Raw genomic sequence first — 15,990 nt, forward strand, 5'->3', positions numbered from 1 at the left:
GCTCCTGCCAACCTAGCAGTTTGAAAGCACACCAGCGAAAGTAGATAAATAGGTACTGCTGTGGCGGGAAGGTAAATGGCATTTCCGTGCGCTCTTCTGGTTTCGGTGTTCCGTTGTGCCAGTAGCAGCTTAGTCATGCTGGCCACATGACCTGGAAAAACTGTCTGCGGACAAACGCCGGCTCCCTCGGCCTGTAAAGCAAGATGAGCACCGCAACCCCATAGTCGTCTGTGACTGGACTTAGCTGTCAGGGGTCCTTTACCTTTTTATCTGAATGGAGCTTTAACTTGTCATCAACATATTTGTCTTATCAGGATGGTAGCAATCTTCCCCATTCTGTTCACTATTGATTTCTGGCAGGTCATTCACCCACACAGTTGCACAATGGCATAACCTCAGGCTTATCCCAAGGCTAAAGAAAAGGCAAAATGAAACTGGGTGTCATCAGATAAAGACGTCAACATGCTCCAAAAATGGGATAAAAAAGATAGGGAAGGAGTGGAAACCACTTGTGGTGGCTCAAACATGGAGAATGAGTGAGGTCCCAACTAAAGAAGAATGGCAGCTTGCAGACTTAACATACAGAATAAGAGAACAAGAAGAACATATGTTTTAAGAAGACTGGAAAATGTTTCTTCAGTAGCACCTTAAAGACCAACTAAGTTTTTATTTTGGTATGAGCTTTCGGGTGCATGCACACGAAAGCTCATACCAAAATAAAAACTTAGTTGGTCTTTAAGGTGCTACTGAAGGATTTTTTTTATTTTGCTTCGACTCAGACCAACACGGCTACCTACCTGTAACTGGAAAATGTTTGTTGAATATATGGGGGGGGATTTGTGTACACTTGAAAATGCTGACAGCATTAAGATAAATTCAACAGAGTAAATAAGTTTTGATAGATGTAATAATGGGATACTGAATGGTTTAGTTTATGTAAATATGCAGGGATTTATGATATGCAAAATGAACCATGGAAAGAGAAGAAGAAGGGGAATCATTAATATTTTAAGGTTGTTTAAATGAGTATTCTAAATGGTAAAACAGAAAATTTAATAAAAATTGTGTGTGTGTGTGTGTGTGTGTGTGTGTATTTTTCTGTGTATAAGGCTCGATTTTTTTAAACCAATAAATTGGGTTTAAAATTTGCGCTTGTCTTATACACGGGTAGTGATGAGGGGTGTTTTCTTAATTTGGAGTCCCCCAAAATATTATGCAAGTCTTATGCATGGGGGCGTCTTACACATGGAAAAATACGGTATATAAAATTTTCTGTTTTACAATTTAGAATACTCATTTAAACATTATATATATATATATGTGTGTGTGTGTGTGTGTGTGTGTGAAGCCACTTGTGGTGGAACCTTATATATTGCCTATTTGCAATAAAGCAAGCAAGTTCTTGCCTTCTGCTACCTCCAGAGTTGAAACTAAGAGGATTAGTGTACAGTGGACGCTCGGATCGTGAACATGATCCGTGCAGGAGACACATTCTCAACCAGCAGCATACGCAACCCGCAGTGCCACATCTGCGCATGCGCAAAGCGCGATTTAGCACTTCTGCGCATGCGCGAGAACTGAAACCCGGAAGTAACCTATTCCGGGACTTCTGGGTTTGGCGTGGTACGCAACCCGAAAGCGTGCAACCTGAAGCGGCCATAACCCGAGGTATGACTGCATGTGGGTTTGGGACTACCTGGTTAAGCTAGTTTCATTTTAAACTGGGTGATGTTCCATCTCACTGTGAAAGAATTGAAAGCCACACATGACTCTGATTAGATTTGTCTGTCATACATGACCCATTCCCTTGGAATTTTAAGTACTTGTTGCTTATTGTTCAAGAAAGCTGATAGTGGTTGACTGCATGTTAGAGATTCAAATAGGACAGAACAGATAGAAGGAACACGCACCTCCGTATAAGGGAAAGCCACAATAGCAGTCCATTGCCTAACATTGCTTCGGGTCTGCTGCTTACATCACTCTCTGTTTTCTAACAAAGGAGTAAACAAAGGCACATCATCATGAGTTGTCACGGAATAAAAGGTCAAAGGAAGGCTGGAAACACTAACCATTTAAGGTCACACTGATTTATATTTTTAGTAACCACCAGATTCGAAACTCTCTTTTTTTAATCAAGATTCTAGAATTCAAAGGACCTCACAACTTTAAAATTCACCAACATTTCCAAGTCTGTTTAGATTTCAAACATGAAATCTAAATAGAGGATTTTACCTCAATATTAGAAATTTGACTTTTGATTGGTCATTACAGTTTGATTTTTTTTTTAATTTTGGCTAGTATCAAATATAAAATGCCACAACAGAAGGCAGCCCTGTTTAAGGAAGTTTTAAATGTTTGATATTTTATCACCTTTTTATTATGTTGGGAGCCACCCAGAATGGCTGGGAAAACTCAGCCAGATGGGCGGGGTATAAATTTATATATTATATTATATTTTATTATATATTGTATTATATTATATTATATTATATTATATTATATTATATTATATTATATTATATTATATTATATTATATTATATTATAGGCTTCAAATGCTATTGCATGAAAACAATCAAATAAGGTGCACTGCTAAATACTATTTGATGCCAACTGATAAATAAATAAAAGTAGTGAATGCTCAGAGTACTTGATATAAAAATCTGTGATAGTGAATTTGGAGGGGAGATTCACTTCAGCTCTACTCCTGAAGTATATGGGCCAAGCAAGAAGTATGTGCTTTTATAGTGAAAGAGGCCAGCTAATTTTATATCAGACTAGTGGGCAGTGCCTGGCATTGCCCAGAATTTGTAGAAACTAAAAAATGGAAGAAGTGATTTTTCAATACTGCAATTTGTGAGTTTGGACCTGAGACACCAAAAATGGATGAAGCCCTTCCAAAGTCACATTTCAGTCTGCTATCTTGAATCACAATGGCACCCGGCACCCGAACCTCAATGAAAACAGCCACTCCCACCCCAGGAAACCTCAAGCCGAGTTTGGAAACACTATCTCAAGAGGCGGTGTGCCAATAAAGTCATGCCAAAGTTGCATTTCAGAGCACCATCTTGATTCAAACTGGCATCCAGAATCTGAGTGGGGGCAAAGGCTGCTGCCCCACCTTGGGAACTCTCGTGCTGAGTTTTTTTTAAAATGTTATCTCAAGAGATGGTTGAACCTATGCAAAACAAAAAACAAAAAAACCAAGCCAAGTTATGCCAAAGTCTGGCATTCCAATTCAAAAAGAGAATCCTCTCTTTCTCTGTGTCCTCAGAGAAGGAGATCTGCTGTTGCCTGTAAGATGCCCTCCTAGGGACCATAAGGTAAAAAGGTAAAGGTAAAGGACCCTTGAACGGTTAAGTCCAGTCAAAAGCAACTATGTGGTTGCGGCTCTCATCTCACTTTCAGGCCGATGGAGCCGGCGTTTGTCCACAGACAGCTTTCCGGGTCATGTGGCCAGCAGGACTAAACTACTTCTGGCACAGAGAGGACCATGACAAGTGCCAGAGCGTCTGGAAATGCTGTTTACTGTACCTTCCCACCACAGCAATACCTATTTATCTACTTGCACTGGTGTGCTTTCAAACTGCCATGTTGGCAGGAGCTGGGACAGAGCAATGGGAGCTCACTCCATCATGCAAATTCGAACCGCCCACATTCCGATCAGCAAGCCCAAGAGGTTTAGTGGTTTAGACCACGGCGCCATAAGATGGCAGGTTAATAGTTAATTTTTGTATGCCATACTGTATTATTGCTTTCAAAAACAACATAGGCGGGAAAATAATAATAATGAAAAGCATATATAAATGGAAGTGTCAATCCTGCCAGTAACTATGTAATAGTCAAATTTACTAGGATAGTATTACAATAATGGTTTTCAGTTGATATCTCTCTCCACCCCCCATATCAACATAATATGATATATTATATATCACTAGTGTCATTCAGCCCGTTTAATAAACGGGCGCTAGAACATTCAGCCTTTTTTGGCGACGGCAGCGCGTGGGGGGGCGGCTGGCCCCTCCCACGGCCGCCGCTTCGTCGGGGCACTCCGCTGAGCCCAGCTGGCCGGCGGGCACCCAGGAGAAGGCTGCAATTCGGCCTCTTTTGGCGGTGACGGCGCGTGGGGGGCCAGCTGGCCCCTTCCACGGCCGCCGCTTTGTCGGGGCCCTCCGCTGAGCCCAGCTAGCTGGCGGGCGCCCAGGAGAAGGCCGCGATTCGGCCTCTTTTGGCGGCGGCGGCGGCGGCGCGTGGGGGGGCCGGCTGGCCCCTCCCACGGCCGCCGCTTCATCGGGGTGCTCCGCTGAGCCCAGCTGGCCAGCAGACGCCCAGGAGAAGGCCGTGATTCGGCCTCTTTTGGCGGCGGTGGCACTTGGGGGGGGCGGCTGGCCCCTCCCAAGGCCGCCGCTTCGTCGGGGCACTCCGCTGAGCCCAGCTGGCCAGCGGGCGCCCAGGAAAAGGCTGCGATTCAGCCTCTTTCTGCGGTGGCGGCAAAGGAAGCAGCCACCTCCTCGCGCAGTGAGGCACTTGTCCGGCCGGGAGCGGCGGTTGGCAGAGGGGTGGGGGGTGGGTGGGGAGAGTGTGTGTGTGTGTGTGTGTGTGTGTGTGTGTGTGTGCAGTCTCTGCATCCAATCCCTGTTTCTGTGGGGCACATGCGCAGTAGCGCAAACCCAGGGACACAGGGAATACTGGTCGCAGAGACACTTGCACTTTATTATATAGGATGATATATACCGGTATATATATATATCATGATATATATATGATATAAAATGTGACCAATTTTGCTGTTGTGATGTGTGAAATATGTCAACCATTTGCTTGTTGATCTCATTTGTATCTCTAGATGTAATAAAAAAAGCTTCCATTCAAGCAGCAGCTGGAGCTATAATTAGTGTATTCCAAATCTCCCTGAACATGGTTGTAAAGTAATCCATAAATAGCAAGCCTGGTGATTATATCTTTATTAGAAATGCCTCCAGAGAATTTGTTGAATCTGGCAAGGCACATCCAAGGAATGCAAAATAAACAAAGCAAAAAACAAAATACTACTGCACCAATAAAAATGGCCTGACTGATTTGCTCTAATTCCTTTAATAGAAGCTCCCCCCCCCTCAAACTAGGAAGTATTATTAGAACACCTCAAGAAAGGAATGCTTTTTACCCACATCTATTTTTATGGACAAGATGCAAACCTGCTTCAGTCTCACTTCTTTATGCTCTCTTCATCATTTATCAATATCCAGTCAATATTAAACATTCCAAACTCGGTTACGTTTCAAAGATCTCAGCTTTGCGTGGATTGATGCCCATGGTTAGAGTTAGAGTTGCAAACTTTGAAGAATTTACAAATCAGTCCCCATACAAAATCCATTGAAATTGAAAAGTTTCCCCAGATTCATTGAAAAAAAATCTTGTAAGTTTAGTTTTGAGAGTAATAGAACAGAAAACTCAGAGGCAGAAAGCAAAAGATCAGCCAGCACAGGGATGACGTGGAATAAGAGGGACTGAAGGGGTGGGACTTTACTTGGAGCAACACCATTATCTAAGAGAAATGGCATTCCTTTGTCTCTCTCTCTCTGTGAATGTTGAATAAATTATTTGGTAAGAGCTCTTCTTGGTGCGTTTTGTTTTTGGCTTCTTAGCATCCCACCGTGGGAGGGAGGGAGGGATAGGATTCCCTGAAGCCTTGACAACAGGAAGAAATGACACTGACTTTGGCAGTGAGGGCTACCAACTTCAATGACTTCAAAAAAAGGATTAGACGAATTCATGGAGAATAAGGCTAGTAATGGCTATTAGCAATGCCAGCTGCCGAAAATCACAGGAAGAGAAAGGGCTCTTGCCACTCAGGTCCTGCTTGCATTCTTCCCATGGGCATCTATTTGGCCACTGTGAGAACAGGATGCTGGACTAGATGGACCACTGGCCTGATCCAGCAGAGCTATTCTTATTTTTTTATATTTCCTGAGGTGGCATGGTTTTCCTCTGGTTTGAGGGTGCTTCAAGGGACTAGAGTGGCTATGCACCCTCTGTAACCCCCAATGGTCCTTTCTTTGCATGTCCCCCAAATGCCCCAAATTTACTTCTGCTGATGTTGGTAGGGCAAGGACCAGAGACATTCCCATGGCAGCAGGGAGAGGGAACTCTTATTATTTTGTTTGTTTGCTGTTTTTGAAATTTTATATCAAAAAAACTAAGATCATGGCCACTGGTCCCATCACCTCCTGGCAAATAGAAGGGGAAGAAATGGAGGCAGTGAGAGATTTTACTTTCTTGGGTTCCATGATCACTGCAGATGGTGACAGCAGCCACGAAATTAAAAGACGCCTGCTTCTTAGGAGAAAAGCAATGACAAACCTAGACAGCATCTTCAAAAGCAGAGACATAACCTTGCCAACAAAGGTCCGTATAGTTAAAGCTATGGTTTTCCCAGTAGTGATGTATGGAAGTGAGAGCTGGACCATACAGAGGGCTGTTTGCTGAAGAATTGATGCTTTTGAATTATGGTGCTGGAGGAGACTCTTGAGAGTCCCATGGACTGCAAGAAGATCAAACCTATCCATTCTGAAGGAAATCAGCCCTGAGTGCTCACTGGAAGGACAGATCCTGAAGCTGAGGCTCCAATACTTTGGCCACCTCATGAGAAGAGAAGACTCCCTGGAAAAGACCCTGATGCTGGGAAAGATTGAGTGCACAAGGAGAAGGGGACGACAAAGGACGAGATGGTTGGACAGTGTTTTCGAAGCTATGAACATGAGTTTGACAAAACTGCGGGAGGCAGTGAAAGACAGGACTGCCTGGCGTGCTATGGCCCATGGGGTCACTAAGAGTCAGACACGACTAAATGACTAAACAACAACAACATATATATATGTGTGTGTGTGTGTGTGTGTGTGTGTGTGTGTGGCTTACATAAAAGCAGTTTGTAAACAGACATTCATCAAATGGCATCATAACATCTTGATACAAACAAGATCATAACAAAACTGTATATCATAAAGAAAACTGAGCAGTGTCCAAAACAGGCAATTAAAAAGTTAAAAAGACCAAGTCCAAAGAATCTCAAGTAAACATATACATTTTTGAGAGACAGTTATTACTTGCTTCGCCTCATGAATTACCCAAAGGAGGGCATTCCAGTGGGTGGATGCTATCACTAAGAAGAGCTGTGATGTGACAATTCACTGCTCATAGACCAACTAGAAGGTCTCCTCGGAAGATCTTGGTTGATGTGAACTGGTGGAAAACGTCTCGTGGTATACAAGTCCCAAGGTCTTTATTAATTAAGTTATTAATTAGGAGTATGCTTTTACACAACACATAGATAAATTGTGAAATTCACTCCCACAAGAGACAGTGATGGTGACCAACTTGGATGGCTTTTAAAAAAGGATTGGCCAAATTCAAGGAGGGTAAAGCTATTTATTTTAGGAGAAATATTGTGGTTTCTTTCTTAGTCAATATGATGAGAGTGGTGGTGGTAGGAGTTTGTTCATCACTAGTCCAGTCTAAATTTGGCAGACCTTTGCAGGTCTTAAACTAGAAAGTTTCTTTCGGCCACTAATATTTGTAGAAAGGAAGGCAGGAAAATATACATATTTTTCAGACTTGTTCATAATATAAAGTACTCACTTTATATTTATTTTGAAAAAGTGCTTTTCCTACTCTTTACTTCTATGACAGCAATGTTAGGCAAGCATGGGTGGATCTCCAAACATTTTCTTTACAAAGGAGATGGCCTTCAGCTGTTGTATTTTAGGGCAAACAAAAGGAACATCACCATTTGCATGCATTCCAATGTCTGGGATTACTATATGTTTACAGTTGTAAAAGTCATTTGAATTATCCACCAGTGAACAAGTACTGGCATTTGAGACGAAAGGGAAAATATTTCTCAGATGGTTCCTGGTGAACATTTGCTATAAAATTCTTTCCAGTGTGTGTGGGTGACTTTATCCACGCAAAGATAGATATAATCCCCTCTCTTCCCCGCCAAACATTGTAGGTCATGGAGTCTTTGCTTCACTTCTGCTCTACAGCCAGACACCTGGCTGTACCTGTGGGGTTGTTTTTTAGGGTAAACTTTCACTAAGCTTGTGTTTCAATGCATGTTGCCTGCTTTGGGAATAATTGGGAAACACGTTATACATATGTCCTGAAAAACTACCCTGCACAGAAATGAATGTTGCTCAATTGTACAGCACATGTTTAACTCAGCTGGTTAGAGCATGGTGTTGATAATGGCAAGGTTGCAGGTTCGATCCTTGTATGGGACAGATGCATATTCCTGCAGTGCAAGGAGTTGGAAATATATGATCATTGGGGTCCCTTCCAACTCTACAATTCTATGATTCTATGAACACATGGAAGGTCCAAACTTCAGTCCTTAGCCAGGCAGGGCTGAGAATGATTCCTATTTGAAACTCTGGGGAGCGGCTGCCAGTCAGAATAGACCAGGTATAAAACCTGTGGCACTCCATATGTTGTTGGACTACAACTCCCATCATCCCTGGCCATGCTTCTGGAGCTGATGGGAGTAGGAGACCATTAGCTTTTGGAATGCCATAGGTTTCTCAACCCTAGACAATACTGAACTAGATTGATCTGACTGTATAAAACAGCACGTTTCACTCTGCAATGTCAAAGCATGTCAAACCATATGAAACACAGCACCATTGAGGTTGCTATCTTTACTTTTGGTGGCCTAACTCTCGTGCCTTTAGCTTGTCTCGTGGAAAACAAGCAGCTGGATTATGATTATGGATATGTTAATTGGCTGTTTTTATTGGAAAATTAATAAAAATGATTTTTTTAAAAAAAGAAAAGAAAGAAAAGAAGCAGCTGAATCTTTTCCTAAAAAAAAAATTTAAAAAATGGGGAACTCTTCACTTGCTAAATTTCAGCATCGTAAAGGGACCCCTGACCATTAGGTCCAGTTGTGACCGACTCTGGGGTTGCGCGCTCATCTCTCATTATTGGCCAAGGGAGCCGGCGTATAGCTTCCAGGTCATGTGGCCAGCATGACAAAGCCGCTTCTGGCAAACCAGAGCAGCACATGGAAACGCCGTTTACCTTCCCGCTGTAGCGGTTCCTATTTATCTATTTGCATTTTGACGTGCTTTCGAACTGCTAGGTTGGCAGGAGCTGGGACCAAGCAACGGGAGCTCACCCCGTCACAGGGATTCGAACTGCTGACCTTCTGATCAGCAAGCCCTAGGCTCAGTGGTTTAACCACAGCACCACCTGGGTCCCTCAGCATCTTAGGCTCCTCAAAAGGCACATGGGAATAACTGGTACAGGTCAATATGTATCCCTTGATCCTGCTAAACTGACCTAGGGATGCTTATGTAACTATTTGACTTGCAGTGTTTAGAGAAGCCAGGTGGGTTTGTCTCAGATATACAATTTACAAGCTCCAGTGTTGCCGCTAAGAAAGCTTTGCTGCAAATCCTACAATGTTTTACATCAGCCAGTGAATGAACCAAAAAGCAAGACCACCCAGGTTGGCAAATATGTTTCCATCCTTCCAGTCTTATGATAGTTTGCAGAGAGAAATAATTATTATTGTAAGGCTTATTCGGGTCTTGTGTAGTATTTGGGGGTGGGGAGTTAAAGCAACAAATAGGCGTACTTTGTTCTTACAGCAGTTGCATTTCTGAGCTTAATTGCCCTAAGATAATGATCAATGCAGCTATTTCGGTTGCTTCAGTTAGATAATGTCTTAATAACGAGCTTTCCCCACATCAAAAACGAATTCATAATAGCCTACAGCTGGCAATTTAGAAGATGCCTCCAAGGCCAAAGGGCAGGGGTTTGAAACAGGCTGTAGCCTGTGGTTGTCATCCTAGATATCCATTATTATGTCTAGCAGAAATGCAACATAATAAATTTGCACAGGTTTTTGCCACCATTTCTGCACGTGCACCTTGAGTTCCTACTTTCTAGCTCAGGCTCATTTGAGTCTTGATTGTGTTTGCCCACTGTTGTCCACCAGGTCACAGCATCAGTAGGCTAGACTCCACCCCAAGCCTTTCCACATGTACACAACATTCCCCCTGTTTTCATTTATGGAGGTCAAAGAGGTATACGTTTGACTTGTAGGTGGTTGCCTATCTACAGTCTAGGTAAAGGTAAAAGGTAAAGGACTCCTGGACGGTTAAATCCAGTCAAAGGCGACTATGGGGTTGCCGTGCTCATCTCACTTTCAGGCCGAGGGAGCTGACGTTTTTCCACAGACAGCTTTCTGGGTCATGTGGCCAGCAGGACTAAACTACTACTGGCGCAACAGAAACACTATGACGAAAATCAGAGCGCACGGAAAGGCTATTTACCTTCCGGCCGCAGCAGTACCTATCTACTTGAATGGGTGCTTTTGAACTGCTTGGTTGGGAGGAGCTGGGACAGATTAGATCACACCTATTAGATGATAGTACCAGCAACTACAAAAAGCTAACTAATCCAGTGATCGGTAGCTGCATATAAAATTATATGTCACAGCCACTTGCAGTGTAGAAGAAACAGAAACAGAGTTCAGATATATTCATTGTGTCCCTGCTCACAAGGAAGGCTCCAACCTAATGTGATGGCACTAGCCAGGTTCAAAGGATCAACACGAAAGCCATGGAAGGGCTAGATTCAGATGCAGGCCCTAACTCTGGCCCTGCCAAGAGGACCCTGAGCAGGTATCAGTGAGACTACAACTCTGACACTCCCAAGGAACCAACCACTGCCTCCTCTAGGACCCTTTCCTGGAACATTGCTGGCACTGGCGAGAAGTAGGAGAGAAGTAATGGAGCGTAGATGCAGGGCTAGACTCCAAATAAGAAGGCTGGCTTTTTAAGCTCACCATTCTCAAGCGAAGAGAATGAGATGCGGTAATGTGGACTTAGAAGTATAGAATGATGCACGTGGGTTTCAGGCACTGTTGGAGCAAGTTGTGTCCAGGACAGCTGTCTATCAGCTCCATCTGGTACGCAGGCTGAGACCCTACCTGCCCGCAAACTGTCTTCCTGGAGTGGTGCATGCTCTGGTTATCTCCTACTTGGACTACTGCAATGCTCTCTACGTGGGGCTACCTTTGAAAGTGACCCAGAAACTACAATTAATCCAGAATGCGGCAGCTAGACTGGTGACTGGGAGTGGCCGTTGAGACCATATAACACCAGGCCTGAAAGACCTACAATTCAAAGTGTCGGTGCTGACCTTTAAAGCCCTAAATGGCCTGGGCCCAGTATACCTGAATGTGTTTGCTGTCATGTTGCCCACAGCAAGTGTTGATAACATAAAAACATATGCACAGATCTTGAGCTACTCATCTATATTTGTATGGGCACCCCACGCCTATTCATTTTCCAGATACTTTTACACTAATGACATTTTAAGAAGCAGATATGCACATGATATGTTACTTGTACTCTATACAGGGCCGGCTCTAGGTAGACCCCCGGTGGCGCGGTGTGCCAGGGCGCTGGGCCGGTAGGCTGGGTGCCGCGTGGCGAAGCCGCGCGGAAACCATGCTGCGCCCTGCGAGGGCGGGGGCACCGAAGCGATCTCCACCCCTCAGCACCAGGGCGGCCGACCTGCTCGAGACTGCCCTGCCTCTATATGTTTGCTGTAGTGGTGTTAAAATAAATGTTTACTATGTATAGTGTGAAGCTGTGCCCAATGTGCTCTTCAATGGCCCATTGGTTTTGCAGTTCTGTCATTCTGATGGCCTGTGTGCCAGAAGATGCCCAGAACATCTGCTGACCTCTCATTCACCCCTAGAGAAGGGAACCCCACCTTGGAAAACCCTACCCCCGCCCATGGCTCTTTCACAATCCATGATCTGAGCATTTCACTCCTTTTCCTAATCTTTTTTTTTCACTCTTAAAATAAATAAATAGCCTCGTTACTGTTTAAAATAACACACGAGACTGTTGTGTAGCAGCAACAGACTCTGGAATGTTTGATTAATGGGGCTTGTATTCAGGGTTTAGGCACTTGTGCAAATTACAAACGTGTAACTTGACGAATTAATGATTGGCAATGTTGACGTCAATTGCTGCTTGAGGGGGTGGGTTGGGGGGAATCCAGCCAAGAAATGTAGTGATTCAGGCAGTAATCATGACTTGAGAAAGTTAAGAGGCGTTCCTCCTAAGTCTGTAAAGTCTCTAAGAGGTGACATCCTTTCCTTGAGCTGAAACCTTTCTAGGGTAGATCTAATTAGTGCACATTCCAATAAGGTGTAATCCAAACAATCCAATGTAAACTGACACTTACACTATGGAATGTGTGTTGGCTCCTGTTCTTTGTCTTGGGCTCACACTTCCAAGAACCGTTCCAGGGAGAACTTGGTTTTTAATGACCTGCAGAATGACTTCCATGCAACCTTTCACTAGGTCAGCTATATTTGTCTCTGCCTTGTACCAAGTTAAACCATTCAACCTCCCAGGTCACTTGTTTGCATCAGAGCCCAGTGACGGAAGCCTGAAGCTGTATTGAGGCAGCACCAGGTGTTGAAATCTTGTGCCCCTAACAAAGAAGAAGAAGAAGAAGAAGAAGAAGAAGAAGAAGAAGAAGAAGAAGAAGAAGAAGAAGAAGAAGAAGAAGAAGAAGAATTTATTACCTACACCCCGCCCATTTGGCCGGGCCTCCCTAGCCACTCTGGGCGGCTTCCAACAGGATATTAAAAGCACAAGAAAAGGTCAAACATTAAAAACTCCCCTAAACCGCCCTTGTGTCTCGCATGCTATGCCACTGCTTCCCATGACTGTTCTATAATCATTCCCTTAATAATACGTAAGATTCAACAAAACTGTCCCTTTATCATCCATTTTCTTCTCTTTTTCTTTTGGGTTTGTTGAATGATTGGCATGAAAGGTGGGGTGGTATTAAAGGTACAATTTGAGCTATCACAAACCAAAATGAGAAGAGTGTCCCTCTTTATGTGTTCAAAGACTGATGTCAAAAGACAGTGTTAATGACCATCAACTTTCAATATTTCCAGAATTGTTTTATGAAAAATATCTGAAAAGAAGCAGTGGTGTTTCCACTATTACAAAGAATTCTGGAGAAATACACCCAGGAAAAAAAAATCTCTTTCAAGGGTGAAGAACACAATCACTTGCTACTTATGCCTGTCAAAAAACTAAATATGAGGAAGGACTTTGCAGGGCTAAGGCTGTGGTTCTGGAAGGCACCAAAATTTTTCCCCTCCCTGCAAAACCCCCTACCTCTCTTTAAAACAAATATTGGTTGAGCGCTTCCCTTCCCAGCAATGAAAGTCAGCATTGCCGCAGGAAATTCAATATGAAACAACCTAGTTAGAAGGTTCAACGGATTTTTCAATAAATGAGTAAATGCTGACCTGCATTTGCTCCATGAACACGTTGCCTCCAAAAATAATATCCCGTTACTGAAATCTCAGTTTTGTTTCCTGGCATCCCACAGCAGCAGAAGTTACCATTGCATCAGTGAGCGAAACACAGGAAACTCCGACGGTGGTTGTAGGAACAGAGTGCCACAGAATATAATGAATGATGCATTGTTTTGTATGGAGGAGGGAAAGCTACGGCGCTCTTCTTGCTTGTAAAAAACCTGTCCTTTAAGAAATTAACCCATCCAGATCACCTCCTTCAAAAACACTAGCTTTGGTGGGACATACCCTAGACCAGGCAGACGCAAACTCAGCCCTCCGGATGTTTTGGGACTACAGTTCCCATCATCCCTGACCACTGGTCCTGCTAGCTAGGGATGACACATGAAAGCAGTGCTATTTTTCTAGAAAAAGAGGTGCCAGAACTCACCATGAACCATGTTCTCTTATAATGGCAGAGGCGCCCACCTGAGAGGTGCCGGAACTGAAAAAAGAAAAAAAAACCTGGATGAAAGGTAGTGTGTTTAATTTTTTAAATAATTAAACAAAAAACAAATGCTTTTGGTTTTGCTTTTTTGTAAAGGCATCTTAAATGTTTGGTCTTTGCGCACAGGGAGGTAGACTATCCATTTTAAAAGCAAAAGCAAGAATGAACGAATTCTTGAGATTAATGTAGATTTTACAGCGCTTTCTATTTGGTACTTGTATGAATATTTGCCTAAAGAGCATCTTGACTTTTTATTTATGCTGAATACCTCAACCCACTAAGATTATTTAACAGCAGTATTCACTGAACAGTTAAGGTCCAAAGAGCATACATCATTACTGAATTATGAAAAGCTAATGTTTCTGATGAGGGACGCGGGTGGCGCTGTGGTCTAAACCACTGAGCCAAGAGCTTGCCGATCAGAAGGTTGGCGGTTTGAATCCTCGCAACGGGGCAAGCTCCTGTTTTCCGGTCCCAGCTCCTGCCAACCTAGCAGTTCGAAAGCACATCAAAGTGCAAGTAGATAAATAGGTACCACTCCAGCGGGAAGGTAAACGGCGTTTCCGTGTGCTGCTTTGGTTTGCCAGAAGTGGCTTAGTCATGCTGGACACATGATCTGGAAGCTGTCTGCGGACAAACGCTGGCTCCCTCACCCTTTAAAGTGAGATGAGCACCGCAACCCTTTACCTTTACTAATGTTTCTGATACTTCCTTTTCAGTTGCACAGTAAGCCCAGCAGAACATTTGCCGCTGGATAATAAGAATGCGAGATTTTACTTTCTTGGGCTCCTTGATCACTGCAGATGGTGACAGCAGTCACGAAATTAAAAGACGCCTGCTTCTTGGGAGAAAAGCAATGACAAACCTAGACAGCATCTTAAAAAGCAGAGACATCACCTTGCCGACAAAGGTCCGTATAGTCAAAGCTATGGTTTTCCCAGTAGTGATGTATGGAAGTGAGAGCTGGACCATAAAGAAGGCTGATCGCCGAAGAATTGATGCTTTTGAATTATGGTGCTGGAGGAGACTCTTGAGAGTCCCATGGACTGCTAGAAGATCAAACCTATCCATTCTTAAGGAAATCAACCCTGAGTGCTCCCTGGAAGGACAGATCGTGAAGCTGAGGCTCCAATACTTTGGCCACCTCATGAGAAGAGAAGAATCCTTGGAAAAGACCCTGATGTTGGGAAAGATTGAGGGCACTAGGAGAAGGGGACGACAGAGGACAAGATGGTTGGACAGTGTTCTCGAAGCTACCAGCATGAGTTTGACCAAACTGCGGGAGGCAGTGGAAGACAGGAGTGCCTGGCATGCTATGGTCCATGGGGTCACGAAGAGTCGGACACGACTAAACGACTAAACAACAACAACAACAATAAGAATGCGAGTGTGAATCGGAGCAATGAAAATATGGATGAAGTGGGAAGGGGTCACTGACGACAAACCTAACACAAAGGGGCAGAGATTTGTACACTTTATTGAGGAAGACATTCATCTTTCCATACAGCTGTCTAAATTCCACAGGTGATATTTGTGTCCCTGAGTTACACATTAATAGTTGAGAACTGATCGCCTCCCTGATATTTGCAACAGCTACACATGAGTAGTTTTAATGAATGAAGACTGTAGTGATAAACGCTTAGCTGACGCAGGCTCAGGCAGCTCCATTAAGTTTCTGTGCAAAAGTTTCCAGTAGCGTTTTCTGGGAGCCCGGTTGCAGGGAGAGAGGGGAAACTGAACATACCTGTTCTGGTTGGTGCATTCTGGTTCGTTCCCTCCACATATTAAGCTTCCCTGCCAGGCAATGGTTAACAGAGAGGTGCAAGGAAGCTGGTGCTGAACTGCAAGTCACCGCTGTCACGTCAGTATCCCAGGTGCTGCTACAACCCTCCTACCTCTTTCTTTAGGCATTATGGGGTGTCTAGATTTTTTGCATCCCATGCCTTATGCTGCACCGTCTTGCTCTTAAAGGAGGAGTGGCTGATTGGCTTGGTCTGAGAGCCACATTTGCCCTTGGCCAGACCTCCAGGGGCCACATACTGGTACTAGGCATGATCACAGGGATGCGGGTGGTGCTGTGGTCTAAACCACTGAGCCTCTTGGGCTTGCTGATCGGAAGGTCGGCAGTTCGAATCCCTGCAATG

General features: G+C 43.9%; 1 protein-coding gene across 6 annotated transcripts in view; it reads right to left on the bottom strand.

The window, feature by feature from the left end:
* The window catches only part of PDC (phosducin), a 100,961-nt gene extending 87,462 nt beyond the window's left edge, over nt 1-13,499 (bottom strand). For 3 of the 6 annotated variants that reach the window (XM_060276662.1, XM_060276663.1, XM_060276661.1), the window contains exons 1-2: nt 13,351-13,495; nt 1,911-1,990 (exon numbers count right to left, since the gene is read on the bottom strand). The gene's annotated coding sequence lies outside the window, so the exon portion shown is untranslated. Of the gene's footprint in view, nt 1-1,910; nt 1,991-13,350 lie in introns of all 6 variants that reach the window. The other 3 variants (XM_035123987.2, XM_060276664.1, XM_060276665.1) reach the window with 2 other exon arrangements.
* Nucleotides 13,500-15,990: the final 2,491 nt, after the last annotated feature.

Source organism: Zootoca vivipara, chromosome 7 (assembly GCF_963506605.1).
Source record: "Zootoca vivipara chromosome 7, rZooViv1.1, whole genome shotgun sequence".
NCBI lineage: Eukaryota > Metazoa > Chordata > Lepidosauria > Squamata > Lacertidae > Zootoca > Zootoca vivipara.